Here is a 27,700-nt window from a genome sequence, read left to right on the forward strand (position 1 = left end):
GCAACTTGCCCCACAAAAACTCCAAGTAAATTTTAAAGGTCTTTTCCGGGAGAGACTTAAAAAAAAATACATCTATCACAGTGTTTAGGGTAACATTTGACATAAAAGAGGTAACAATAATGATTACAGCTGTGTCTATTTTGTGCTAGGCATCGGGCAAGTTGTAATGTGGATTAATTCGTTTAACGTTTGTAAAAGATCTGTGAGGTAATATTATCAGGATCCCTTTTCCATATGATGAGAGTGTCTAGGTCACTTAGGGTTAGTAAGTGGTGGAGGCAGGTTCAAACATGGCCAATCTGACTCTAAAATCCATGCTTCTAAACACCATGCTCATCTACCTAAAACAGACACGCAATGAATACTTGTTAACTCTAGGAAACAGAGAGTAAAGGTAATTAGGGGTATGCCTTGACATATCTTATGTGCAAAAAGCCCAGAGTTCATCCTGATTGGTGAACTGCCTGAATTCTGGATTCTTCTGCTAGGCTTTTTAAATTAAGAAAAATCCATCCTTATTTCTCCCAATTTCTATTTGAACTTTTGGTCTATGAGATGGAATGCATGGCCATCCCATGTCTATTCCCACTTTTTATTTTATTTTTTCTAAACTTAAATAAATAAGTTTTATTTATTTTGGGCTGTGCTGAGTCTTCATTACTGGGCACGGGCTTTCTTTAGTTGCAGAGAGTAGGGGCTACTCTTTGCTGCGGTGAGTGGGCTTCTCATTGCTGTGGCTTCGCTTGTTCCAGAGCACAGGCTTTAGGAGAGAGGGCTCAACAGTTGTTGTGCAGGGCTTAGTAGCTCCATGGTGTGTGGAATCTTTCCGGACCAGGGGTCAAACCTGTGTCCCCTACATTGGCAGATGAATTCTTAACCACTGGACCACCAGGTAAGTCCCTCATCTTTGGGTAGCCAAATCTTGGCTCTACCCAAATTCTCTCCACTATTGCAAGGTTAGCTTAGTTCTTGGGTCCTCCACAAAACATTTTCTGTACCTTCAGACCTTGCTTCCGATCTCTCTTCTTTGGCCTTTTCTCTAATGCTAAAGATTTTGTCTTATTTCTGTTTATCTTTCTTAATGTCTCGGGAAAAATGTTTGATTCATGGAGAATAGGAAGTCAATAGTCTTTTGTTGAGTGAGGATGTGCCCAAATGAATAAGTAAGACTTATACTCCTTTGCCGGAGAAGGCAATGGCACCCCACTCCAGTACTCTTGCCTGGAAAATCCCATGGATGGAGGAGCCTGGAAGGCTGCAGTCCATGGGGTCGCTAAGAGTCGGACACGACTGAGCGACTTCACTTTCACTTTTCACTTTCATGCACTGGAGAAGGCAATGGCAACCCACTCCAGTGTTCTTGCCTGGAGAATCCCAGGGACGGGGGAGCCTGGTAGGCTATCATCTATGGGGTCACACAGAGTCGGACACGACTGAAGTGACTTAGCATAGCGTAGCATAGCATACTCCTTTGCAACTGATTGCCAACTGCAGTAGTCTTAGCTCTGTAAATAGACTATAAGCTATAACTAAGCACTAAGGAAATAAAATTGCATAAATTGGAAACAGCAGAAAAAATACAGTAGAAATCAAGTAACAGTTACTTCAAAGTATTAAACTTATCAGACACAGATTGAAAAAAAGGCAAAGAAGAATCTACTTTGACCATTTCTCCATTCCCCAAGTGCCTGACACAACACGTGCTGTGTTTGTTGCAGCTCAGCTCCGCGTACGTACATGATGGAGAAGATGTGAACTTTTTTTTTTTTTTTGACTATCACTTTGCCTCACTGGTTTCAGAGATTAAGACTTATTTTGCCCTTTTATTAGTTGCACTTTCTTATTTATTTGTATTTCCTGTTTGCCTGTTAAGAATACTTACTAAGGAATTGTTTTGAATGAATTATTATTTTCAAGGTTAGCAAAATTAAGTAATTTTCTTCATTTTAACTATTAATTCTAATAATTTAACTATAGATTCTTTTGGATTTCCTATGCATGTAATCATATTGTCTGAGAATAACGACAACTATACTTCTGCCTTTTTATTCTTAAAGTTCCCATAAAAGTGGTGAGAGGAGGCATCATTGTCTTATGCCTTGCCTCAAATGCAAAGCTTTTATATTGCACCATTAAGGAGGAATTCTCGAATCCTTGGTTTGGTGTTTTCAATCATTATTTTTTATATGTTGCTTCTGCCCCAACTGGTCTTTAGTTTTCATGAATCCTGTTATATGGTAGAGTTTCTCACTGCATCAGCTGCTTTCCATCCTTTTGTGTCTCATTTTATTCTGAATGTTTCTTTTGATCTAACCCTCACTTCACATATTTCCTCGTCAACTCATTTAATCTGTTGTTAAACTCATCCATTGTATTCTTAATTTCAATTATTGTGTTTTTCAACAAAGTTTTTGGAGCTTCTACGTGGCTCTTTATTACTAGTGTTCCAGTTCCCTGCTGAATTTCTCAATCTTGGCTTTTGTCTTCATCAACAATGTAAAATAGTAAAATATTACACTTTAAAGTCTGTAACTGATAAGTCTAATACCTTAAAGTAACTGTTGTTAGCTTATTGTCTATTTTTTCTGCTGTTTCCAGTTTATATAAGTTTATTTCTCTTGTGCCTGGTTATTTTTTGTTGTGTTTAGTACATTGTGCACAACTGTTTTTAGAAATAATCTGAGGTCTAGGATAATCTTACCTTTTTTAAAAGAGAATTAACATTTGCTCTGCGAAGCTCCTGACTGTGTTTGTGATATGCTAATTTTCACATGTAGAGATGTTGTAAAGGTGTCCTGCAATCTTTTAAAAGCCTGTCTATTCTGAGTTCATCCTTAAGATGTGTTGTTCAGGTCTCAACAGAGATCAAAGAGTGAGCGCTCCTTCTTGGTAGACCCTGGCCCCAAACTGTGTCCCCCTAACTCTGGCAGATTGTCAAAAGTACTCTGGCTCAGTTTCTCAGCTTCCCAGCCACTTTATCTGGAATTGGCACAAGTCTCCAAGGGGAAAAGTGGCCCCAAATAGAAAAGTTTTCTTTCTGGGTTTGTGCCTTTTCCTGGATCTTTGTCCCTTTTTTTTAATGCTCCTTTGGCTCTTCAATGCTTTCAAATAGAAGTATTTATACCGTAGAACTTGCCCTCATTATGTAGTCTGCTATTACTGGAATCAGGATGTCTCTGTTCTTGACTTTTGATTGTAAATTTTTTGTGCTCCACTGTCTATACTGTTTGAAGGAGTGAATCCTTTGAAATTTATGCATATTCCTTTTTTTTTTTTTTTAAGCACTGTGAAGTAAATTGCTTGGATATCTAAATCCCTAGCTACCTAAAGTAGACAAAATGTTGAGGGCTTGCTGTAGAGGTAACTGGACATGTTCACATGCACCAAAAATATAGCTGGAAAAACTAGTTATAAGACAAGTGTTGAAAATAGGCTATTAAAAAGAAAAGTGTCTGTCATATTTGATTTTTCTGTATCATGAAAATATTTTGTTCCTTTTCATTCCAAAATAGGTATATCAATGTTGGTTTTTCTGCTTAGAAAAAGACTATACTATCAAGATATTTCTATTCCTTAGCAACTCTGAAATAAAAAATCATAGCTAATTAAAGAAAGAAAAAGAGCAAATTGATTTAGAGACAAATTTGGGTTTCACTCTTTGTGACCCCATGGACTGTAGCCCGCCAGGCTCCTCTGTCCATGGGGATTCTCCAGCAACAATACTGGAGTCGGTTGCCATGCCCTCCTCCAGGGGATCTTCCAAACTAGGTATTGAACCCAGGTCTCCTGCACTGCAGGCAGATTTTTTACCATCTGAGCCACCAGAGAAGCAAACAGAGAGGTCTGAACAGGGACTTGAACCCTAGACCCTCAGATTAAAAGTCTGATGCTCTACTGACTGAGCTATCTGGGCATTAGAGATACCAAAGGAACATTTCATGTAAAGATGGGCAAAATAAAGGACAGAAATGGTATGGACCTAACAGAAGCAAAACATATTTAAGAAGAGGTGGCAAGCATACACAGAACTATACAAAAAAGATCTTAATGACCCAGATTACCACGGTGCTGTGCTCACTAACTTAGAGCCAAACATCTTGGAGTGTGAAGTCAAGTGGGCCTTAGAAAGCATTACTATGAACAAAGCTAGTGGAGGTAATGGAATTCCAGTTGAGCTATTTTAAATCCTAAAAGAGGATGCTATGAAAGTGCTGCACTCAATATGCCAGCAAATTTGGAAAACTCAGCAATGGCCACAGGACTGGAAAAGGTCAGTTTTCATTCCAATCCCAAAGAAAGGCAATGCCAAAGAATGCTCAAACTACCGCACAATTGCACTCATCTCACACACTAGAAAAGTAATGCTCAAAATTCTCCAAGCCAGGCTTCAGCAATACATGAACTGTGAACTTCCAGATGTTCAAGCTGGTTTTAGAAAAGGCAGAGGAACCAGAGATCAAATTGGCAACATCCGTTGGATCATAGAAAAAGCAACAGAATTCCAGAAAAACATCTTCTACCTTGACTACAACTAAAGCCTTTGACTATGTGGATCACCACCAACTGTGGAAAATTCTTAAAGAGATGGGAATACCAGATCACCTTATGGTTTTTCCAGTGGTCATGTATGGATGTGAGAGTTGGACTGTGAAGGCTGAGCGCCAAAGAATTGATGCTTTTGAACTGTGGTGTTGGAGAAGACTCTTGAGAGTCCCTTGGACTGCAAGGACATCCAACCAGTCCATTCTGAAGGAGATCAGCCCTAGGATTTCTTTGGAAGGAATGATGCTAAAGCTGAAACTCCTGTACTTTGGCCACCTCATGCGAAGAGTTGACTCATTGGAAAAGACTCTGATGCTGGGAGGGATTGGGGGCAGGAGGAGAAGGGGACGACAGAGGACGAGATGGCTGGATGGCATCACCGACTCGATGGACGTGAGTTTGAGTGAACTCTGGGAGTTGGTGATGGACAGGGAGGCCTGGCGTGCTGCAATTCATGGGGTTGCAAAGAGTTGGACACGACTGAGTGACTGAACTGAACTGAACTGATTACCTGCCTCTGGAGAAATCTGTATACAGGTCAAGAAGCAACAGTTAGAACCAGACATGGAACAACGGAGTGGTTCCAAATTGGGAAAGGAGTACGTCAAGGCTGAAAATTGTCACCATGCTTATTTAACTTATATGCAGAGTACATCATGCGAATGTACTGGATGAAGCACAAGCTGGAATCAAGATTGCAGGGAGAAATATCAATAACCTCAGATATGCAGATAACACCATCCTAATGGCTGAAAGTGAAGTGGAACTCAAGAGTCTCTCGAAAGTGAAAGAGGAGAGTGAAAAAGCTGGCTTAAAACTCAACATTCAGAAAACTAAGATCATGGCATCCGGTCCCATCACTTCATGGCAAATAGATGGGGAAACAATGGAAACAGTGACAGACTTTATTTTCTTGGGCTCCAAAATCACTGATATGGTGACTGCAGCCATGAAATTAAAAGATGCTTGCTCCTTGGAAGGAAAGCTATGACCAACCTAGACAGCATATTAAAAGGCAGAGAAATCATTTTGCCAACGAAGGTCCACACAGTCAAAGACATGGTTTTTCCAGCAGTTATATATGGATATGAGAGTTGGACCAAGACAGCTGAGCACCAAATAATTGATACTTTCAAACTGTGGTGCTGGAGAAGTCTCTTGAAAGTCCCTTGGACAGCAAGGAGATCAAACCAGTCAATCCTAAAGGAAACCAACCCTGAATATTCATTGGAAGGACTGATGCTGAGGCTGAAACTCCAATACTTTGTCCACCTGATGTGAAGAGCTGACTCATTGGAAAAGACCCTGATGCTGGGAAAGATTGAGGGCAGGAAGAGAAGGGGACGACAGAGGGTGAGGTGGTTGGATGGCATCACTGACTCAGTGGACATAAGTCTGAGCAAACTCTGGGAGTCGGTGATGGACGGGGAAGCCTGGCGTACTGCAGTCCATGCGGTCACAGAGAGTTGGACACGACTGAGCAACTGAATTGAACTTGGGCTTCACAGTTCCTTTGGATTCTTTAAAATAACAGTGAGTGGAGAAAAAATATTTATAACATTTCTTCAAAAGTTACTTTTCAAGGTTTTTATCAGAAATAAATATGGACAAGATTTATGCCAGATAGAAAGGTATCTGGTTAAGTGAGAGATACATAAAATTCAAATATAAATACTGAAAGTGAAAATAATTGACTGATTTCTTCATTTGAACTAGTAATATATTTTTGTTTCCAGTTATAAAGAATGGATATAGATGAGGTTCTATCAAATACCATTCAAGATGTATCTGCCAGAGTGATTTTTTTTAAATAACGCAATTCAAATCAACCTTAAAATGGTTATCAATTGCACCTAGAAACAAAAACTCAAACATCACATGACTTAAAAGAAATTATCTAAATTCTATGATTTGACCTCCACACTCTCTCTCCCCTCCTTCACTGGACTCTATTATTGCCTGACTCTTTTTGTATTCCTTGAATACACCAAGATGGTTTCTACCATAAATTTTTGCTGGTGTTGGTCCCTTTACCTAGAAGCTTAGCTTTTGTCTTAGCTTGCCTTGTTTTTGTTGTCCAGGTTACAATGTAAATTCCTCAATGAGAATGTATCTCACAAATGGTCTAAATTAACCTCCCCTCATCTCTGCTGCCTCTGGTTCAATCCTGTTCAATCAGCTTGTTTCCTTTTCCTCAAAGCATGTGTTATTATCTGCAATCATCCTGTCTTTTTGTTTTCTTGATGTTCTATGTCCTCTTTAGAAAATAGGCCTCTGCTCATTTCCAGGAGTCTAGAACAGTGCCTTTCACACAGTGGGTCTTGAAAATAATTTTTGATGAGCTTTCAAACGTGATATTTGAAAGGTTGTTGAAGAATATGTCAGTTATTTTAATAAAACATTTCATTTCCTGGGTCAGCAAATTTTATGTCTGAAAAATTCTAGTCTAAAAAAGTCTGGCCTAAAGGGTATTACATGTCTAACTTAAAAATGAAGATCATTCCTCAGTGTTCAAATTTGCCTAGAAGGTTGATCTATCCATCTATTCATCTATTTCCGTCTGTCTATCTATCTGTTTTGTATATGACATTTAGGAGACATATATATTCATATGGAAGAATGAGATCATACATACTCTGAAGAAGAAATGTGGAAGTGAATCTCATTAAAAATATTTTCTGAGCAGTATTTGCCCTCTGTCAAGTAGCTGACGATGTATTTCTGATTAATTTTAAATAGTAACATTTCTACTGAGGTAAAAGGCACCCCCTAACCCTCGTCCCCCAGTACTGCACATACACATAAGCACGTTCTCTCAGGATTGGGATGGTACTCAGAGGAAAAAATACTGGTGCTAAGATGATAATGAAATTTCTAGTTACCATGGCTACCTTTAATCAGAGTCTATATGTATGGGAGTTCCTACATCTAGCTAAAAATGTGTAATGATATTCATCTGGCATAGAATTTGACTAATAATTAAATCCAGTTATATTAAAAATCTACCACTATCCATCAAATGAAGATTTGGTCTTCACCTGCATCAGACAGAATTCAATAAAATGCCTCTGAGCGTCTCCTGTATCATGCCTGACTCTTGCCTGTGAATATGATGGACTTCATTCCTGTCATTAGGTTACATTATGTATTATAACAAAATTGAAGGGATTTGCAAATGCAATGAAAGTTCCACATTAATTGACTTTGAGTTACTCGATAAGATTATCCTGGGTGGGTCTGACCTGATCAGATGGGCAGCTCCATATTCAGAGTCTGATATGAACAAGGACCATGGCCACATCAAACACTTCAGGAATATGGGTAGTACACAAACTGATTCATTTTAATTCCACAGTATTAGTGAAATAAATCCTCCCAGAAAAATGAAGAATTCTTTATAATTTGATAATTCATTCCTAATTTTCCTGTTTAAAATGTGTATTTTTGTATATACTATTCCCTCAAAACAAAGATCCCTCAGGTTTTTTTAAACCAATTACAGCCTGCCAGTGTCCTTCACACACTGTAAGGCCTCTTTAAACCACCACATGACACAGCTCCACAGACCTGGGGCCTGCAAAAGAGTAGACTAGGCCAAAATCAAGTAGGCTGAAGATCAGTATGAATTTTTGTTTGGAATGATGAATGATTTGCTGGCAAGAGTTTTGAAACTGTTCTGCTGACAAACTCACATATTTGCATAAGAGACAGCAGGAGGCGGATGTAGTACTAACCATTAGGTTCTATTATGTTTAAAAGGAACATTAATTCAATTGTTTCTGGCTTAAAAGTGAACTTATATTCACTTTGCATGCTGAGATTCCATCCAATGCTCCAAAACATCCACATTCATTAAGTACTTTATTGCCTTCTATTCATTTCATCCCTTTCCTAAACCACGGGCTCACTCCACAGTCATCTCCCTACCCTGCCTTGTTCATCCTTAAGAAGGGGCTCATTTCCCTTCCTTTGTGTGTTTTCTTTGCTGATTCCTAATTATTTTACTGCATTAGTCGAAGCTGTTAGCAAAGTCGCTCCAAGAACAGACTTTGTAAGAGTGACAGATTTTGACTTTCATATAAAATTATAAACCCGTGTCCATGGAAACAGAAGGGAAAGCAAAACCTGATATTCCCTTCCTTTTTATCTTGCCGGGTGGCACAATGAAAAATAACCACAGTGGAAATAGCTGAGAACAATTATGTGCTGTAGCAAATCCAATATCCCAGGTGTCAGGAAGGCATGGTTCCACAGCCTGCAGATTTTGGTCTGTTGCTAAGGAGGTTCACTTACCATGTTTCAGCCACTAGAAATCCCGATGTGTGATTCTGATCTGTTATAAACCTGAAAGCAACAGAATGTTAGGTTTTGAGAAATAATTTGTTTGGATAGGATTCCTATGACAGCTTTGAAATGACGGAGATGTGTTTACCTGTGAATACTTTCCTGTGTATTTGCCAGTACAGTGCTGTGATGGCTGTGGAAATTTGCCATTGACATCTCCTTCAAGAGGACCTGCTGGTGAGCATAGTTGATGGAGACCCTCAGCTGCCCTCCTTTACAATCCATCCCACTGGCCCCTTTCTGATTGGCCCCAGCTAATGACCAAATGACAGAGGGAACTACGGAGAGAGAGGGAATTCTTATGCATTTTGATGGCTTGAGAAAAAAAAAAAAAACAACAACAGTGAAATTCAGTTCTTTGGGAAGAAAATTTCTTCCATCTGACTTGAAGCTCTGCTTTCTTGGCTTATGAAGATATGAAGGGAAAAGTAAAAATAGATACAGTAAGCAAATGTAGGGGAAAAAAATCAATAGAGCTTCTCCAAGTGAGACCTAAATATCAATCACTGGAAGAGTCTAGAAAGCAAATAATAAGTTATCATTAAATACTTTGTGGTCTATGGTCTTGCATATTTTCCATGTTTACTACTTCCATCTAATACATATACCCTATACCTTTATGGAATATTCTTTTACTTGGCTGCCCTGGGTCTTAGTTGCAGCAGGCAGATCTTTACTGCATCATGTGGGATATTTTTCGCTGCAGTGCATGCACTCTATGGTGCTCTGGCTCAGAATTTGTGGTGCGCAAATTTAGGTCCTCTGCAGAATGTGGGATTTAGTTCCTTGACTAGGGATCGAACCTGCATCCCCTGCATGGCAAGGCAGATTCTTAACCACTGGACCACCAGGGGAGTCCCATTTAAGAATATTTTCGATATTAAAAATTTTGGAGATGAAGGGGTAAAAAGGTAATCTCTGATTTCTTCCTCTTCTTTCCTTTGCTCTTTCCCTTCATGCTTTCTTCAACTTTACCTAACACAATTTTCCTCTGGGGCATGAAGGTAGAATGGTAGAAGTGGTTCACCACCTGTAAAATCTCAAAGATCTGAACTAAGTTCCTGATGGGAGGTGACACAAGCCATTCCTGAGATGCTAAAGGATATTATTGGCTTATAATGGAGGTAAGGTGAGACTAGATAACTTCTAGGAAAATGATTTCTCATTGTTGCTCTGCCCATCTAGTCTTCTAGCTTTGAAAAAAAAAATCAAGTTTCATGACCTTATAAAGGGAAATCCCTAAAGGGTTAACTTCCACATACCTAAAATTTATTCCTTACCTGGGTAATTCCTATTAGTAATGCCAGCTTCAATACAAACTGGTGAAAGAGAGACAGCATTGAATATACAGATATCATGTCTCCATGGCTTTGCTCGTTAATTCTGTGAATTCCCCCTTGCCTCCCTGCCAGTCATCTGGAAGAAGGGAACAGGTTTCAAGCTAAATTTGGAGATCTATGAGGCATCGGATGCATGGTTGCTCTATTCATTTGAATTGAAAATTTGATCCAATTCCGGAGACTTCACAGTAAGCATCAACCTGCTGGGTTGAGCTAGAAATCTGGAAACGACTTTGTAACATTATTTGCTTTGATTTAATGGGGCAAAACGTTGTCTCACACCTAGCAAAAAAGCAATGGAGCAATAACACTTGCTGTACTTGTCATCTTTCTTTTCAGCTAAAAATACCAAAGAACTTTAAAATAATCATATGCCTAAATCAGCATTAAGTTGAACCAGTCCAGTAAACTGGAGTCTTTTCTAAGCAACTTCATTGGTGGTGTTCTCATTATGTTAGCAAGGCATTGCCTCTGTTACTATCCTAGATCAGCTGAGGTCATAGTTTATAGACTGAAAATAAGGAGAAAGAGAAGCACATTGCCACAAATTAATTACTACATCATTGCAGAGAATGCCGAAACAAACGCCTTCTGCTGTTACTATGACTTAATCTCCTATTAATATGTATTTTTATACCTGAATAGTACTGAAGGCTCAAGAACACTAATGATAGTGTTGGTGAGAGCTGGATTTCACCAAGAGCATTTTTATTTTGCACAAGCAATAACGGTAGGAGCTAAATCGGTAGCTATATTTCTTTTTGGCTCTCACGGAGAATTCTTCTATGGCTACAGTAATACTGGATACTCAGTTCTCAGGGAAAACATAAATGGAGTGCGCTCTCAGTTGGGTCTGAGTCTTTGTGACCCCACGGACTGTAGCCCGCCAGTCTTCTCTGTCCATGGAATTTTCCAGGCAAGAATAGTGGAGTGGGTTGTCATTTTCTTCTCCTGCCATCCAAGTAAGAAAATGTATCTAATCTATGAAAAATGGCTTAAATCCAGGCCAGAGTGAGTTTAAATATTGACTGGCTGAATAATCTTCTTCTCCCTTTTTTATTTTTCAAGACAATGCAGACAGTGTGGAATAGATAACAAACCTACTCTCTGTATGATGTTAACTTCTGCACCACCCAGAGTCCAAAAGGTATGCCCTGGAGGAGGGCATAGCAACCTGCTCCAGTATTCTTGCCTGGAGAATCCCATGGACAGAGGATCCTGGGAGGCTACATACAGTCCATAGGGTCACAGAGAGTCGGACGCGACTGAAGCAACTGAGCACACACACGCACGAATAAGACTCAGACCTTCTCACACAGCGTGGTATTTAACAATGAAATATCTTCTTGACCATCTGGCCATCAAGTTGTTTACATATTCAGTATACATATTCCAAATGTAGACAAGGGGCTGGTTGTTAGGCCTTCAGCGTAAACAATGCAGATGTAGTCTTTATCTTCGAGTGTGACCCTTGAGAGCAGCTGGGGACACTGATCTATATAGAAAAACATATATATATCCCACTGGTTCTAAGGTACACGTGTCCTCCCCTATATTTCAATATATCTGACATCAGGACACATCCTAAGATTGACAGTATCATACCCTTCTCTTTCTCTTTGTGATATGGAATACAGTGGCATGTCTAACAATTGCTGGAATTCAAAGTTTGATGAGGTATTGTATGTATGTGTGTGTATATATATATATACACATATATATGTGTGTATGTATGTATATGTGTTTTATGAAGAATTATGAAGCAAAGCTATTCTGAGGGAGACTAGCTGGGAAAGTACTTTGGGTTGTTTGGTGTGGGAAGACCTCTGGACAAGCTGATGTTTCAGCTTTGGGAAGGAGAACCTGCTTGGGTGAGCGGAGAGCACAGCGGGGTCCTGGGACGAGAGGATAGGCCTGTGAGCTCCCAGCTGGGGCAGAGCTGGGCCTGTCTGCTGAACAGATGAAGGCCAGTGCCACTGGACCATAGCGAGCAATAGGGCCTTTCAAAACTCCTGATTCTTTCAGCTTCTTGCAAACGTTTATTCTGGAAAGACCTTTTTCAGATCGGCTGTATTGAAGGCAGTTCCTTTGTGTTTCAGTCATTGTATGAGGGAGTGGAGGCTTTCAGAGGCTCTGCCACTGCTTGGGAAAATCAGTTCAAATTTAACCTTTTTTATTTGAATGTTTTTAACCTAAGCCTTGGGCACATATACAATCGTAATTGAGCCAAGTAATTTGGCCTTTTTTTGGGAATTAGTTACAAGGTAATGTTTCTTCCTATTTTGGCTTTATACTTCTTTGATAACTTGCCATTTTAAAAACAAGTACGATGTATCTTTTTTAATTGAAATACTTTAGGGGAAGGATTATTGAAATTATGTGATTTTTAAGAGAAAATAATTTTGCCTGAAATTGCATGCGTATATGACATGTGTGTGTCTACAATGTGCTGGTGGTGTTGTGGAGGTTGCAATTCACAGAGCCTCAACTATAAAGAGCAAAACTCCTCTGCATAAAAACAAAATGAACAAATAAGATTAAATATAAGTAAATGTAAATATGAGTCTAAAACACAGTTCACTCTTTAAAAGTAGGGAAACATAGCCCCGGAAACCTGATTTATACTGAAACTACCTATTGTTAACTGCTCATATCTCCAAGATGAATGGCTAACAGTAACCAAAGAGTAAATCCATATTAATGTAATTTTATTGTAAAAAAATTTTTGAATCCTCTCCAATATGAACTACATATGGTCTTCCTCTAGGTATAGTGTAACAACGATTAGTTTATCTCAGGCACATTTACATAGGTATCTAAAACCAGAGGAAAATACTTTTCAACTATCAGATTTAAGGAACATTTCCCCCAAAAGAACCACAAAGTATTGTATTACTTTATCACATTTAAAAAATTGATCCTGGTATTTTTACACCACCATCAGCACCACCACCAACAAAACCTCTACTAAAATAAGCTCAAAAAATATTTTTACCATTTGACTCTCATCATTTTTTCCATAATTGTCTTCCAGGCATCTGTTTTGTGTTCTGATTTTATTTTGCTAGAGATAATTTTATATAGGCTTTTCTGAATGGTGCATCCACTTTAAAATCCAGGTGCACATTTGCACTAAAGCACTTAGAGAAAATAAAGATAAACCTATGAAGAGTAGGAATGACCAAGATCTTTAATGAAAACAGTATGGTTTCTTCAAAGAGTGGTTTGCTGCCAAATTAGATGTAGGTGGGGTCATGTCTAACTCCATGTGTGCTGTGTCGAGGCTATAGAGAAGAAATCGTCCCCGTGAAGATCCAATGATATTTAGAAACTAGAAGTAAACCCTGCTGCTTCCCAGGAAGTGCAGTAGTTTCAATGGAAACTCCTACGTTCTGCTGGGATTTAATTGACCACACATGGCGGAGATTGTGAAGGGAACTCGGTGGAATACATTCAGTTCCTCTACGGGAAAAGTCATCCAACCTAAACAGGAAGGAGCAAAACTTGAATGCTAGAGGATGGAACAAAGTTCTTTAATTTCCAAGGTGGAAGGACTCAGATGGCTTTGTAAATTTCTGTAAGTTTTTCATATGGAAATGGAAAAAAACAGAAAAGTGCAGCTGAAATGACTGCATTTAAAATAAAACATGGAGGACTATAAAAGCAGACCTATAACAGTGAAAAGGGGAAAAGTGGCTCCTGAAATTATACACTTAGTAATTCATGCTTAACTCAAACAGAGACGATGAATGTGTTTGCTTAGTGTACAGTAACCAGCTAAAACCCTTGGGTCACTACGTATTCATCAATTATGACTTTGCTCTTAGATTTAGAATCAAATTGTCTGTTTATTTAACTAATAAGGGTGCTTTTCACTGGGGGCTATTAGCATTGCAAAATGGTATTAACAGACCTGGTGCAGCAAAGAAATTTTTTTTAAAAAGAGCTCCTAAGAGGAATAGCAAAAGCAGAGCATTAAGTTGACAAGAGCACTACCTGTACAGAAATAAGCTGCTATTAAAATGGAGCCTTTATAGGTTTAAGGACACATCTTCATAGGTATGACTTTCTCTGGTAGCGCAGATGGTAAAGAATCTGTCTGCCAGTTCAGGAGACCTGGGTTCCATCTCTGGATCGAGAAGATCCCCTGGTGAAAGGAATGGCTACCCCCTCCAGTATTCTTGCCTGGAGAATTCCATGGACAGAGGAGCCTGGCAGGCTACAGTCCATGAGGTTGCAAAGAATCGGAATCGGCTGAGCGATCAACACTTTCACTTTTTCTTCATACGTATATGTGCCATTTTTCCCTTTCGTAAGTGGAAAATGAAGTAGAATACCACAGGGGAGTCATAGCATTCGTTTCTGTTCCTGTACCTGCCTAGCTGGTGACCCTGGGCAAACCACCTTAACTTTCTAAACCACTGTTTTTTCACTTAACAGAATGGAGAGGAATCATAATACTTCCTCTGACACTTCTTATGGGCTTCAGATAAGATGATGCCTATCAGCACATGGTAAATGTATTGGTATTGCACCAATATCAATTAGGAAAAAGCTGGCTTAAAACTCAGCATTCAAAAAACTAAGATCATGGCATCCAGTCTCATCATTTCATGGTAAATAGATGGGGAAAAAATGGAAATGGTGACAGACTTATTTTCTTGGGCTCCAAAATCACTGCAGATGGTGACTACAGACATGAAATTAAAAGACACTTCTTCCTTGGAAGAAAAGCTAGACCAATCTAGACAGCATATTAAAAAGCAGAGACATCACCTTGCCAACAAAGGTCCATCTAGTCAAAGCTATGGTTTTCCCAGTAGTCATGTACAGATGTAAGATTTGGACCATAAAAAAGGCTGAGTGTCAAAGAATTGATGCTTTTGAACTGTGGTTCTAGAGATTACTCTTGAGAGAACCTTGGACAGCAAGATCAAACCAGTCCAGTTTAGTTTAGTTGCTCAGTCGTGTCTGACTCTTTGTAACCCCATGGACTGCAGCATGCCAGGCTTCACTGTCCATCACCAACTCCCTGAGCTTGCTCAAACTCATGTAGGTCTTCCCCTTCTCCTTCTACCTTTAATATTTCCCAGCATTAGAGTCTTTTCCAGTGAGTCAGTTCTTCACATCAGGTGGCCAAAGTATGGGAGTTTCAGCTTTAGCATCAGTCCTTTCAATGAATATTCAGGACTGATTTCCTTTAGGATGGACTGGTTTGATCTCTTTGCAGTCCAAGGGACTCTCAAGAGTCTTCTCCAACACCACACAAAGCATCAATTCTTTGGCACTCAGCTTTATAGCCCAACTCTCACATCTATACATGAATATTGGAAAAACCATAACTTTGACTAGAGGGACATTTGTCATCAAACCAGTCAGTCCTAAGGAAACCAACGCTGAATATTCAATGGAAGGACTGTTGCTGAAGCTGAAGTTCCAATACTTTGCCCACCTGATGCGAAGAGCCAATTCATTGGAAAAGACCCTGATGCTGGGAAAGATTAAGGGCCGGAGGAGAAGGGGACGACAGAGGATGAGATGGTTGAATGGCATCATTGACTCAGTGGACATAAGTTTGAACAAACTCTGGGAAATAGTAAAAGACAGGGAAGCCTGGTGTGCTGCAGTCCATGGGGTCGCAAAGAGACACGACTGAGTGACTGAACAACAATCATTATTGCTGTGCTAGAAGTTTACAATGATTGGCAGAAATATGTTGCTCTACACTGCTGGTTTCTACTGCTAGAACAATTCCTTGTTTCTTTCCAGACCTTCCTGAACAACTGAAACTCTGCCATTCATTCTGGCCTTTCCAAAAGGTAATGACCAAATCATTTAAGTTAGACAGCCAAGATATAGCTCTGAGAATAAATTTTGGCATCTCATACTCAACATATTTAAGACTGTCAACAGTTTTTGTTCACTTAAATGTTTCATAAGGTCAGGAGTTTAAAAAGAGATTTTCTTGATACAGTCTTTCCTTCATTTCCCTTTGGGAAACATCATTTTGCTTCACTGCCTTCATGTTGAAGTTGGCAGGGCTTGTGCTGTGCTCAGTCATGTCCGACTCTTTGTGACCCCATGGACTGTAGCCCGCCAGGCTCCTCTGTTCATGGGATTTTTTTTTTTTTTTTTTTTTTCAGGCAAGAATACTGGAGTGGGTTGCCATTTCCTTCTCCAGGGGATCTTCCTGATTCAGGGATCAAACCTGTGTCTCCTGCATTGCAGACAGACTCTTTACCACCGAGCCAATGGGGCAGCCTCAGGGTTACAAGTCCGGAACAAACAAAGAAAAGTCCCTCCTGAGACAGACAGCAAGGAATGAATGCCCTGGGGAACTGACTGACCTCCCCAATCTCAAAGGCCAAATGGGCTCCAGACAAACCCTGAGACAGCAGGCAGTCTGGGTTAGTGGAGGTCAGCTGTGGTGCTAGGAAATTCCCCCTCTGAAAGACTCGTGGTTAACCTGGTTGGGTATCTGAAGTTTGGATGCTGAAATAGTAAGAAGTGGGACTGACTTGGTGTGCTGGGTCTGTACAGACAAAAACATTCTGCTTCCAAAGGAGCCAACCCCCAAGGGGCACTGATCAGTTAAATTTAGTGTACAGGAAAGGTTACTGAGTTACATTGATTCCCATAACTTCTGTTGCAGTCTTTATGTTTACAAAGCAAGGTCTTTTACAACAAGCTTATTTAACTGGGGGATTATTGTCAACTAACTGAGGATGATAGGGAATGCAAAAGATTTTTTATTTATTGTAAGGCCAAAGATGCAGGCTCAGGAGGATGTGGTAAAAGATCTACTTCCTGTCGATTCAAAGTGTTTACATAACAGAACATTCGGTAGGCTCACATTGCAGCAAATCGTATAGCTTTGTTTGCAAATAACAAAATACAAATTAAAAGAAGCTATGACATATTTGAAAACTGATTAAACTCACATTAAAAAAATGAGAAAACCCTGAAATTCGATTCTTTCTGGGGAGCAGTGAGTCTTGGCCGTGTGCTGTGGTGAAAAGAATATTGCATTTGGAATATACAGACTTCAATCTAACCCCAATGATGAATAAGTTATTTACCTCTGAAGCTTATTTTTTTTTCTCATCTGTAAAGTGTGAATAATAATATCTATCAACCTTATAAGGTTTCTAACTGATTCAAGTAAGTGAGTGGGAGAAATTTTCAAATGGTAAAGCATTGCATAAATATAAGTTTTTATTCCTGTTTTTATTAACAGATTAATAAGAAAGGTGACAGATTCCAGTTACTTTGCATTCATTTCAGAGGCAAGTAGGATAAATTTATGCTAAATGCATTTAGCATTTTCACTTTTGGACATTGTCAGTGACCTGACAAAATAAACTGTCTCAAATAATATGAGGGAATTGATTACTATTAAAATTATAATTTTGTGGGCTATATCAATATATTCACATTAAATTCAGATTTAATCGTGCTTCCCTCATCTTGTTGGTTGATTCTACCACGTTAGCATAATTTAATCCACAAAACAGTCTCAAGAGGTAGATGTTATTTTTCTTATTTTAAACATGGGAAAACAAAGAATGCCTAAGTTCATTTAGTAGGCTGACATAAGAAATATATTTAATTGAAAAAAGCTGGAAAAAAAGACTGTATATATACACTTTACTTAACATTGTATAAGATTGTCTATGAGGATTTAATAAAGAATGGAAGGCAATTTGAAGAAATAGAAATGGCTTAGAACTAAATATTTAAACATTTTAATATCATAATACCTTTCACAACTTCTATAAGAAAATGACACCCTTGAGGGGAATTTTGTCAGTATGATTAAAAAAAAAAAAAAAAACCACCAAAATAAAACATCATTACTACAAGGGAAAATTAGTTTAACAATCGCTTAAACTCTGAAAGATATTAGAATAATTTAATAAGAAGACCAATCTTGCCACAGAAACAGAGATGCTGTGACTTGACCTTAGGGGATGAGGGGTGTTCAGATTATAACCTCTCTGAAAACTGGAAGAAAAAACGGCAGTGGTAAATCATGTCACTTTTCATCCTCTAACAAAGACAGGAACACAATTATGGAGCATTTCCGTGTGTCAATTAACAGTTAATATGTTATCTGCTCAGTGACATTAAGATGCGGCTTCTAAAGCCCTTTACAAAGACGTTGGCTCTGGTGAGTGACAGACAACAAGCCCAGGCAGGCTGGTGAAAGGAAATTCAATTATATTGCTTCTGAACTGTGCATCCTCTGGGTTGAACTCAGAGATTGAAATACCAAAGAATAACACTCGACCCTAGATTTCCTTTAGGGAATGCCGAGTGATTTCATGATTTTGTCTCTGCTTTTAGAGGGACACGCTGCAGGGCAGTCAGGTGGCAGATCAGACAGAAGAGTGAATGCCCTTGAATGAAAAGTGTGAGGGCTGGCATTTGTTGTTAGAGAGGCATTTCAGAGAATGGCAGGTCACTCTGGGCCCCGATAATTCTACACATAATAGAACCAGGGCAGAGACGGCTTTTGTCTAAGGAGTAATTCAAAAACCAGCTGTTCTCTTTGTTTATTCAAGTAGTCTGGTCTCCAAGGTGGAGGTTCATGCATCCCAGAGGTTGGCTAAAGGCAGCAACGGGGTCTGGGAAGAAAATACTGGAACTGTTACTTGTTTCTGTCTAAAAATGTAAGAAAGGGATTTAGCTTACTAGCACGTGTAGAATGGCTGGTGCCAACAGTCCCCAGCAGCCTTTCTGGGTGAGTTCGTTGTGTAACCTTGTATCCTGAACAGTGTGGCGCTTTCCCTGAGTGAGGAATAGAGATGAGAAAGGGGCTGTTAGTCTCACTCTTTTGTTTGCTTTTTGTATCTTTCAAAGCAGCATTTAGTAAGTGGCTTTTCAGATTACATTGTTTTCACCAAATGAGTACTTACCAAAGAGACACGTGGCTTGTAAACGCCCCTTGCAGAGAAACTGCAGATTAAAAAGATACTCATAATGCAAGCACATCTCTAATATTGTGGAGATGGCTTTCTGCTTACTCCTTACATGAGACACCTGACCAGGGAAAAGCAATGACTGAACCTGGTCTATTAAAAATTAAGAACCTTTCTTTTCATTCATCAATAGTATTATTTAAAATACAGACCCACATCCACTATTTTTCAGCTTTATTGAAATATGATTGACCAATAAAATGGTAAGATATTTAAGATGTAAAATGTGATGATTGAATAAATGTTAACCGAGTCATTGTTATCTTACATATTTACCTTTTTTTGGGATGGGAACATTTACGTTCTAACTTCTTAGCAAATTTCAATCCTACAATGCAGTGTCAAAAACTTTAGTTACCATATTATTTATACATTAGATCCTCTGAACTGACTCATCTTATAACTGAAAGGCTGTACAGTTTGCCAACCTCTCCCGATCCTCCCCACTCTCCAGCACCTAGTAACCACTTTTCTAGTCTGTTTTTACGAGTTCAATCTTTTTTTTTTTTTTTTTTTTCAGATTCCACATACAAGTGATACCATACAAGTATGGTATTTGTCTGTCTCTCTTTGGCTTGTTTCCCTTAACATGGTGCCCTCCACCTTCATCCATGTTTTCACAAATTACAAAATTTCCTTCTTTTTTAGTGGTTGAATAGTATGGCATCAAGGTGCCTGTAGGCTTGGCTTCTTTTGAGGTCTCTTTCCTTGGCTTGCAGATGGCTATTTTCTTCCTCTGTGCAAACATGGCTTTTTTCTGTGAGCATATATGTCTTTGTCCAAATATCCTCTTCTTACAGAGACACCAGTAATATAAGATTAGGGTTCAACCTGATGACGTTATTTAACTTAGTCACCCATTTAAATATATTATTTCCAAATGTGATTACATTATGAATGGCTGAAGGTTAGGACTTTAACATATGAATTTTGGGGAGACATAATTCAGCCCATAATACCAGCCATTAAAAAGTATTAAACTGAACTTATAAACAGATTTTCAAATCACTGATCACAGATTTTAAACCAAGATTTTATTTTATTTTTTAAAATTAATTTATTTTAATTGGAGGCTAATTACTTTATAATATTGTAGTGGTTTTTGCCATACATTGACATGAATCAGCCATGGGTGTACATGTGCTCCCTATCCTGAACCCCTCTCCCACCGCCCTCCCCATCCCATCCCTCAGGGTCATCCCAGTGCACCAGCCCCGAGCACCCTGTCTCATGCATTGAACCTGGGCTGGCGATCTGTTTCACATATGATAATATACATTAAACCAAGATTTTCAAAAGAAGCATACTTTTCAAACTTTTGTACCAATAATAAATTAAAAAAAATTATATTTGTCTTTGGCTGCATTGGGTCTTCTTGCTGCACATGGGCTTTTTCTAGCTGCCTCGAGTGGAGGCTACTCTGTTGTGGTGAAAGGGCCTCTCATTTCAGTGGCTTCTCTTGTTCTTCAGTGGCTCTAGGCATGTGGGCTCAGTTTTGTGGCCCACTGGCTTAGTTGCTCCTCGGCATGTAGGATCTGCCCCAACTAGGGATGGAACCCCTGTCTCCTGCATTGGCAGGCAGATTCTTTTTATTTTTAAGTATTTTTAAAGCTGTTTTTCAAATTATGAAAGTATGATAACACATTTACAGGAGACTTGGAAAATACAGAACAAAGTTACATATAATTTGGCAGGCAGATTCTTAACCATTGGATCACCAGGGAAGTCCCAGTACAAGTTATTTGAAAGTATTCTGTGTGCCAAGTGGACTTCATCCTTTAGAAACTTTGGGTTTAGGTTTATGCTGTATGATATAATAATTTTCTACCATTAATTCATTAATTTAACAAACACTATGAAGTACCTGTCATGTGCAGATACTCGGGGGCTCCTGAGACCCCTCAGAAAAAATATCAGATCCTTGCCTTTGCGAGCTTACATTCTAGTGGGCAAGAGGCTGACATTAAATCAAGAACATCGTACTTAAGACTGAGGGACTTATCTCCAGCTATTGGGAGTATTGCCAGCTCAGTCCTCAGCTGTCAGCCCTCTTTGGGAATTGGCCTTGGCCTCATAAAAGGTCATGGACTCATCTCAGTCAGCCTGCGTCTGAAGATTGGTCACTATGGAGGTAAAAAGGTCCAGACGCCCAGAGACCCAAGGTCATCCCAGTTTGAGAGCTCCCTGTAGGGACTGGCTGAGGACTTTTTCCAGCTTGAATCACAGCCCAGCTTCTCCCGCTGCTCACTTTTCTTCTTTCACTCCCCTTGCGGTCTACAGTCTAGATTCCCAAGGAATCCAATAAGAGACATGTGTATTATATTATATTATATTATATTATAGGGGCTTTCCAGGTGGCCCTAGTGGTAAAGAAACCACCTGCCAGTGCAGAAGATGCAACAGACTTGGGTTCAATCCATGGGTCAAGAAAACCCCTGGAGGAGGGCATGGCCACCCACTCCAGTATTCTTGCCTGAAAAATCCTATGGACAGAGGAGTCTGGTGGGCTACAATCCAAAGGGTGGCAAAGAGTAGGACATGACTGAGCAATTAACCACATAGATGGAAATTAGACCCCAAAATTGTCATATTTCGATTGATATGACCAAGTTCTATTAATATGTTGGTTGATTATTATTCTTATTTTAAATCAGTTAGGACATCTGGAAAAGTTTTTCATTTGCTAAGCTTTCGGGTGAAATATTTTTTGGCCAAAAGATTCCATGGATTCCATTAGAACTTTGCCATCTACTCTTCCTTGAAGAATTAGTTTGCGTATTCCCTCTTCCAGGAAGTCTTCCCAGGTTCAGTTAGCTACATCTCCCCTCTGCTTCCATTGTACCCTCCTCTCTGCACTTGGCACATTTTAGCGGATTCTGCTTTTGAATCTTTCTTCACGGGCTGAGAAGTTCATCTATGACCATAAACCTTGCCTTATTTATCATTGTATCTCTCCTTCCCATCATGATGCCTGACAAATAACCAGAATTATAATAGGTAACCTTGCTATGCAGGTGGGCAATGTTGTAACTGCTTTACAAATCCTTTTAATGATCATCTGAAGTTGGGACTATGATTAGCTCCATTTTACAAATGAGGAAACTGAGGCCCAGAGAGCTCAAATAACTTGCCAGGATTTCACAGCTGGGTGGATCCCGGTGGAATTTGAACACAGAAAACATGATTGTGGAGCCTGCAAACACACACCCGCAGAAGCTACTGGTAAATGCATTTTGAACGGAACTTTGCGTAAACTAGTTCACATAGCAGGAGAACCATAACAGGAAACTTTAACCACAATTTAAGTTTAATCCTCTGTTAAGTTTAGAAACTTCCTTGGGTAGGTATGGGTTCTCAAAAGTAGAGCTTTTTCATATTTTCTAGTTTAAAAGTAGAAGATGACATGGTTTACTGAAGTCCTTCTGTATCGGAGCAGTCTTCTGAGAAAGGGTGCTTTGATTAGCTTTGGCTTTGCCCCATATCCTGGGGAAAAAAAAATCTATACTTAGGAATAACAATAATGTAAACCAAAATTTGGGCTTCCCTGGTGCCTCAGTCTGTAAAGCATTCACATGCAATGCAGGAGACCCAGATTCGATCCCTGGGTTGGGAAGATCCCCTGGAGAAGAACACGGCAACCCATTCCAGTATTCTTGTCCTGGGAAATCTCATGGAGAGGAGCCTGGTAGGCTATGGTCCATGGGGTTGCAAAGAGTTGGACACAACTTAGCAACTGAACCACCACCAAACCAACATTTAGTGAGAATTCACTGTGAAACTTGGCCACAGATACATATCTTGCCAGTGACACAAGAATTTGAATCTCTTGCAAAACTATCATGCTTCGGACAGGACCTTGCTTTGTTTCCTCTGCTCATGATTTGTAGTTCAATAGTCAAAACAATGGACCATGCTTCTTCTTTTTGTGGCAGTCCTTCTTTCCCTGCCTGGCTTTCTAATTCTTTTGGGATTGGGCTCACACATTTTAGTCCCTGTGGTTGAGAGTCTAGTATGTTTTCTTGGACTCTCAGTATGTTAGATCTCTTCTTCTCTTTTCTTTTCACCTACACATCAGTGATGATTAGATATAAATTCATAGGTTGTTTCCAATCTGGGAGGGACCCCAGAAGACACTGATTTCAACTACTTGGCTGATACTTGAAATAACTTTTGCAGTTTCCTTGTCAAATGGTGATGTGAATGTTCTTGAAGAAATCTATTCCATCTTTTGACAATTCCACTAGAAAACTCTATGTCAAGGTGCCCTCTTGCCTCTATAACTTCCATGCCTGGTTTTGGTTCTACTGATTATATGAAACCCCATTCCTCTTTTCAATAACAGAGTTTCAATATTTAAACACAATGCTGTGTTCTCAGGCGTGCTCTTAATATTCATCCCCAAGTCGTTTATCCTATTAGTTATTGTTTCAAGTGTCCCTGCTCTGAGCATACAGGAAGGGGAATAGAAAATCATGTGAAGTCAGACACACCCAGTTTGGAATCCTGCCTGCACCACTTAGGGACTTGATGTGTTTCAGTTTTGGTTTCTTTATTTGTAAAATGTTGATAATGACATATAGTTTAAAGAGGAGTTGTGAGGATTAAATTCAAAGCTGAAAGACAACATTTGACACAGAGCAGACACTCAAATAAATGATACTTGCTGTTGTTTTTTATTATCACCATGTTTTCTGAGCAGATCTTGAAGAGCCAAAACTGATACTAAATGTGATCTGATCATCACCAAACAGTTAAGACCCCTGTCCTCTGACACTGATGCTGAGGATGATAGTAGACAAAGAGCAGTGACCTTCATTTCCTGTTTTCTCCATGGCAGGCTCAGATATGCAGATGATACCACTCTAGTGGCAGAAAGTGAAGAGGAACTAAAGAGCCTCTTGATGAGGGTCAAAAATGAGAGTGAAAAAGCTGGCTCAACGTTCAAAAGACATTCAAAAAACCCCTCAACATTCAAAAAACTAAGATCATGGCATCCAGTCCCATCACTTCAGAGCTAAAAGGGGAAAAAGTGAAAGCCGTGGCAGATTTTATTTTCTTGGGCTCCAAAATCACTGAGGATGGTGACCACAGCCATGAAGTTAAGACATTTGCTTCTTGGAAGAAAAGCCATGACAAACCTAGCTAGACGAGCTCATCCAATTTCCTTTCCTCTTGCTGCCTGTCTGACCCTGGTTTTCCTGGTCGTCACTGGCTGGCTCTCTGTGTGGCCATTCTCTGCATACTAATTTTGATTTATATGTTCAGGTCTATTTGAAAGAGAGCTTCCTTTGATTCAATGGTTTTGATAATAGTGTGTGTGCACGCAGTTGCTTAGTTGACTCTTTGCGACCCTATGTACTATAGCCCACCAGGCTCTTCTGTCCATGGACTTCTCTAGGCAAGAGAATACTGGAGTGGGTTGTCATTTCCTTCTCCAGGAGATCTTCCCAACCCAGGAATCGAACCTGCGTTTCCCATGTCTCCTGCACTGCAAGCAGATTCTTTACCACTGAACCCCCTGGGATAATACAAAAAAAATCAGAGGAGGAGTCAAATGACTTGAGTTCTAGTACTGGTTTTATAGTGGTCTGTGCCATGTCAGTACAGTATCTGCTTTCTCAAGCTTCTCACCTGGGAAAATGGGATAATGCCTTCCTTACTTCCGGTTTCACAGACTTGGTTTCAGATTCCAGAACAGGTTTACGTGGAGCCTCTATAAAGGCAAAATGTTAGCTACCCACGACAGGGTGTTAGCAGGCACCTTTAAAGTTCACAAATGTCGGCTTATTCTCAGGCCGAGTGGTCCCAGCACCAGTACCAGCCAGAAGATACTTAAAGCATCCACCTATTTGAGACTTCCTTTCACTTCTTTGTTTCAGGACTCTTTGGTGGAGAATGGTGGTTTAGTTGCTAAGTCGTGTCGGACTCTTGAGACCCCATGGATTGTGGCCTGCCAGGCTCCTCTGTCCGTGGGATTCTCCTGGCAAGCATATTGGAGTGGGTTGCCATTTCCTTCTCCAGGGGATCTTCCCGATCCAGAGATTAAACCTGGGTCTCCTGCATTGCGGGCAGATTCTTTACCAACTGAGCTATGAGGAAAGACCTTGGTGGAGAATACCGTAGGTATATTTTTGAAAAATTAAAATGAATTAAAATGTAGAGTAGCTTGAAAAATTCAGAGCTGATCTAGAATTATAAATCATTGACTTCATATATGTAAATTAAATTTAATATCTTGAACCCAAAATAATTAGAAAGGTAAGTTCATTTTAGGGTCATCCCATGATGTTTTTCTAAGCCAAACAGAAGAAACATTTAGAATATACCTCTCTGGAGGTATTAGCTGGATAATCAATATAGGAATAGATACATTCTTAAAGCTTCCTGAAAAACAAGTTTCTGAGTGTTTAATCCTATTTTACTGCTGATTTCTGATATCATATGTGACACAGATTCTTGTGGAAACTATGTGTTACATTATCAGATTGTAAATAAGCTTGCTGAGTCATTTTTCCATGGAGGATAGGATCTAGGCTTTTAAACTATGTGACAGGTGGATACCAGGAAGCCTTTAAAAAGTCTGGGTAGAGGAAGAAGGTGAAGAGGGGACTTGAGTTTATTGAATGTCGACATGTCAGATTTATGCACTATTTAAACTCTCATATAATCTTGACAACTATTCTGAAATAACACAAATATAGCAGCTGGGAGGAGAGTATATATAACAGTTGGAAATGTCAACATACTCAAAATCAGCTTCTTAAATTGTGAATCACTTCTGTTGATCCTATTTGTAGAGTATAACATTGAAAAAAATTTAAATTAAGATTAAAAAGAAAAATCCTGCTTGCAGGAGGAGGACCACTGTCACACTGGGTAGCATACCAAGTTAACCATCTGGTGATGGATGCTTCTTTCTAGAAGATGTCATATTCACCCCCATTTTTTCAGATGAGGAACCCAAAGCCCAGAAGAGTTTCATACTTGTTCCATGTCACTCAACTGGTAGGTCTTGGAGCTGGGATTCAACGTCACAGTTGCCTTCTGAGTGTCACGCTTCTGCAGCATGCCCTGAATACCTGGGTTAGCAGGTTTCCCCTGCCGACTGCTCCTGGATACTAATATATGACCCTGTTTGTCACCTAGTCTCCCGAGGTGTCACGTGCCTTCACCACAGAATGGGAGTAATCTCAGAATGGATCAGATCAATTTTTTTAAAGATGATTTCTGTTATTAAGTTATTTTTACTTTTGGCGGCGCTAGGTCTTCATGGCTGTGTGCAGGCTTTCTCCAGTTGCAGTGATCTGCGGCTACTCTCCAGTCGTGGTGTGTGGGCTTCTCACTGCGGTGGCTTCTCTCCTTGCAGAGCACAGGCTCCAGGTGCTTGGGCTTCAGTAGTTGCGCTGTGTCAGCTCAGTAGGTCAAACCCGAACCAGGGATCAAACCGGAATCCCCTGCATTACACACTGGTTTCTTAAGCACTGAACCACCAGGGAAGCCCAATAGATAATATTTTCCAGGCTTCTTCTTGTTTTTTTTTTTTTTTTTTTTTTTGACCATGCTACATGGCTTTCTCTTAGTTCCCTGACCAGGAATGGAACGTGGGCCACGGCAGTGAAAGTGGCAAACCTTAACCACTGAAGAGCCAGGGAATTTCTTGTTTTCCAGGCTTTGAACAAAAATCATAAAGTGTTATACAAAGAAAGCATTATTTTTCAAACATCTCTGAAACAAGGTTATATATTAAATCCCTATTGCAACTTAGAATGTTTACAATCCGGCAGTGCTGTACAGAACGGGATGCAAGGATGGTGCTCCATATCTGTGCTGCCTAGTACACGCTCCTTGTCACACGTGGCCACCAAGCAGTTGACATGTAGCTACTGCAACTGAAAAACCAAATTATAAATTGTATTGACTTAACCAGTTTAAGTTTCAATCAAGTTGCTCCATGTTGCTAGTGGTTGCTCTAACGCGCAGTGCATAATGTTAAATGGTTTCACACACAAATACCAATTCTGAACAACTGGTTCATCTTTATATATTCTAGGCATGATCACTGGTCCTTGATGATGTAGCTGGCAAACTGGAATGGGTGTTTCATACTTCCTGAAGTCCTCATATCTCTGAGTCATGTGTGTTGGGTTTCTTATTTTAGTTTTAAGCAAATTCAGGATATTGTAAATCCTCCTGGCTCCAGGTGGGCTTGATTAATCAATGAATGTTTGTTGAATGAATATACATGATGTAATTAGTATGTCTTAGTCCACTTTTCCCTGGCTGGACCTTTCTTCTCTGTATACAGAGGAGGGCATCATATACCACAGACTCACACTGAGGTGGAAAGGCATCCAGGAGATGATTGGATCTGGCACAACATGTAGTGAGAACTAAATACATGTTTGTTTCCCTCCCCTCCCCTTGAGAGAAAGTGTAGGGAAGAGCATAGCACCCATGGACGTACCCTGTGTGGCTGACTGTCACACCAGGGTC

General features: G+C 39.7%; 1 long non-coding RNA gene and 1 other non-coding gene across 3 annotated transcripts in view; both read right to left on the reverse strand.

The window, feature by feature from the left end:
* The window catches only part of LOC129641767 (uncharacterized), a 37,792-nt gene extending 10,360 nt beyond the window's left edge, over positions 1–27,432 (reverse strand). Inside the window, exons 1-2 of one of the 2 annotated variants that reach the window (XR_008709422.1) lie at positions 26,456–27,432; positions 18,921–19,016 (exon numbers count right to left, since the gene is read on the reverse strand). This is a non-coding gene — a long non-coding RNA (uncharacterized LOC129641767). The remainder of the gene's footprint in view (positions 1–18,920; positions 19,017–26,455) is intronic. The other variant, XR_008709423.1, reaches the window with a different exon arrangement.
* TRNAK-UUU (transfer RNA lysine (anticodon UUU)) lies at positions 3,841–3,913 on the reverse strand. Its single transcript has one exon. It is a non-coding gene; the product is annotated as a tRNA-Lys (tRNA).
* Positions 27,433–27,700: the final 268 nt, after the last annotated feature.

Source organism: Bubalus kerabau, chromosome 1 (assembly GCF_029407905.1).
Source record: "Bubalus kerabau isolate K-KA32 ecotype Philippines breed swamp buffalo chromosome 1, PCC_UOA_SB_1v2, whole genome shotgun sequence".
Lineage (NCBI taxonomy): Eukaryota > Metazoa > Chordata > Mammalia > Artiodactyla > Bovidae > Bubalus > Bubalus kerabau.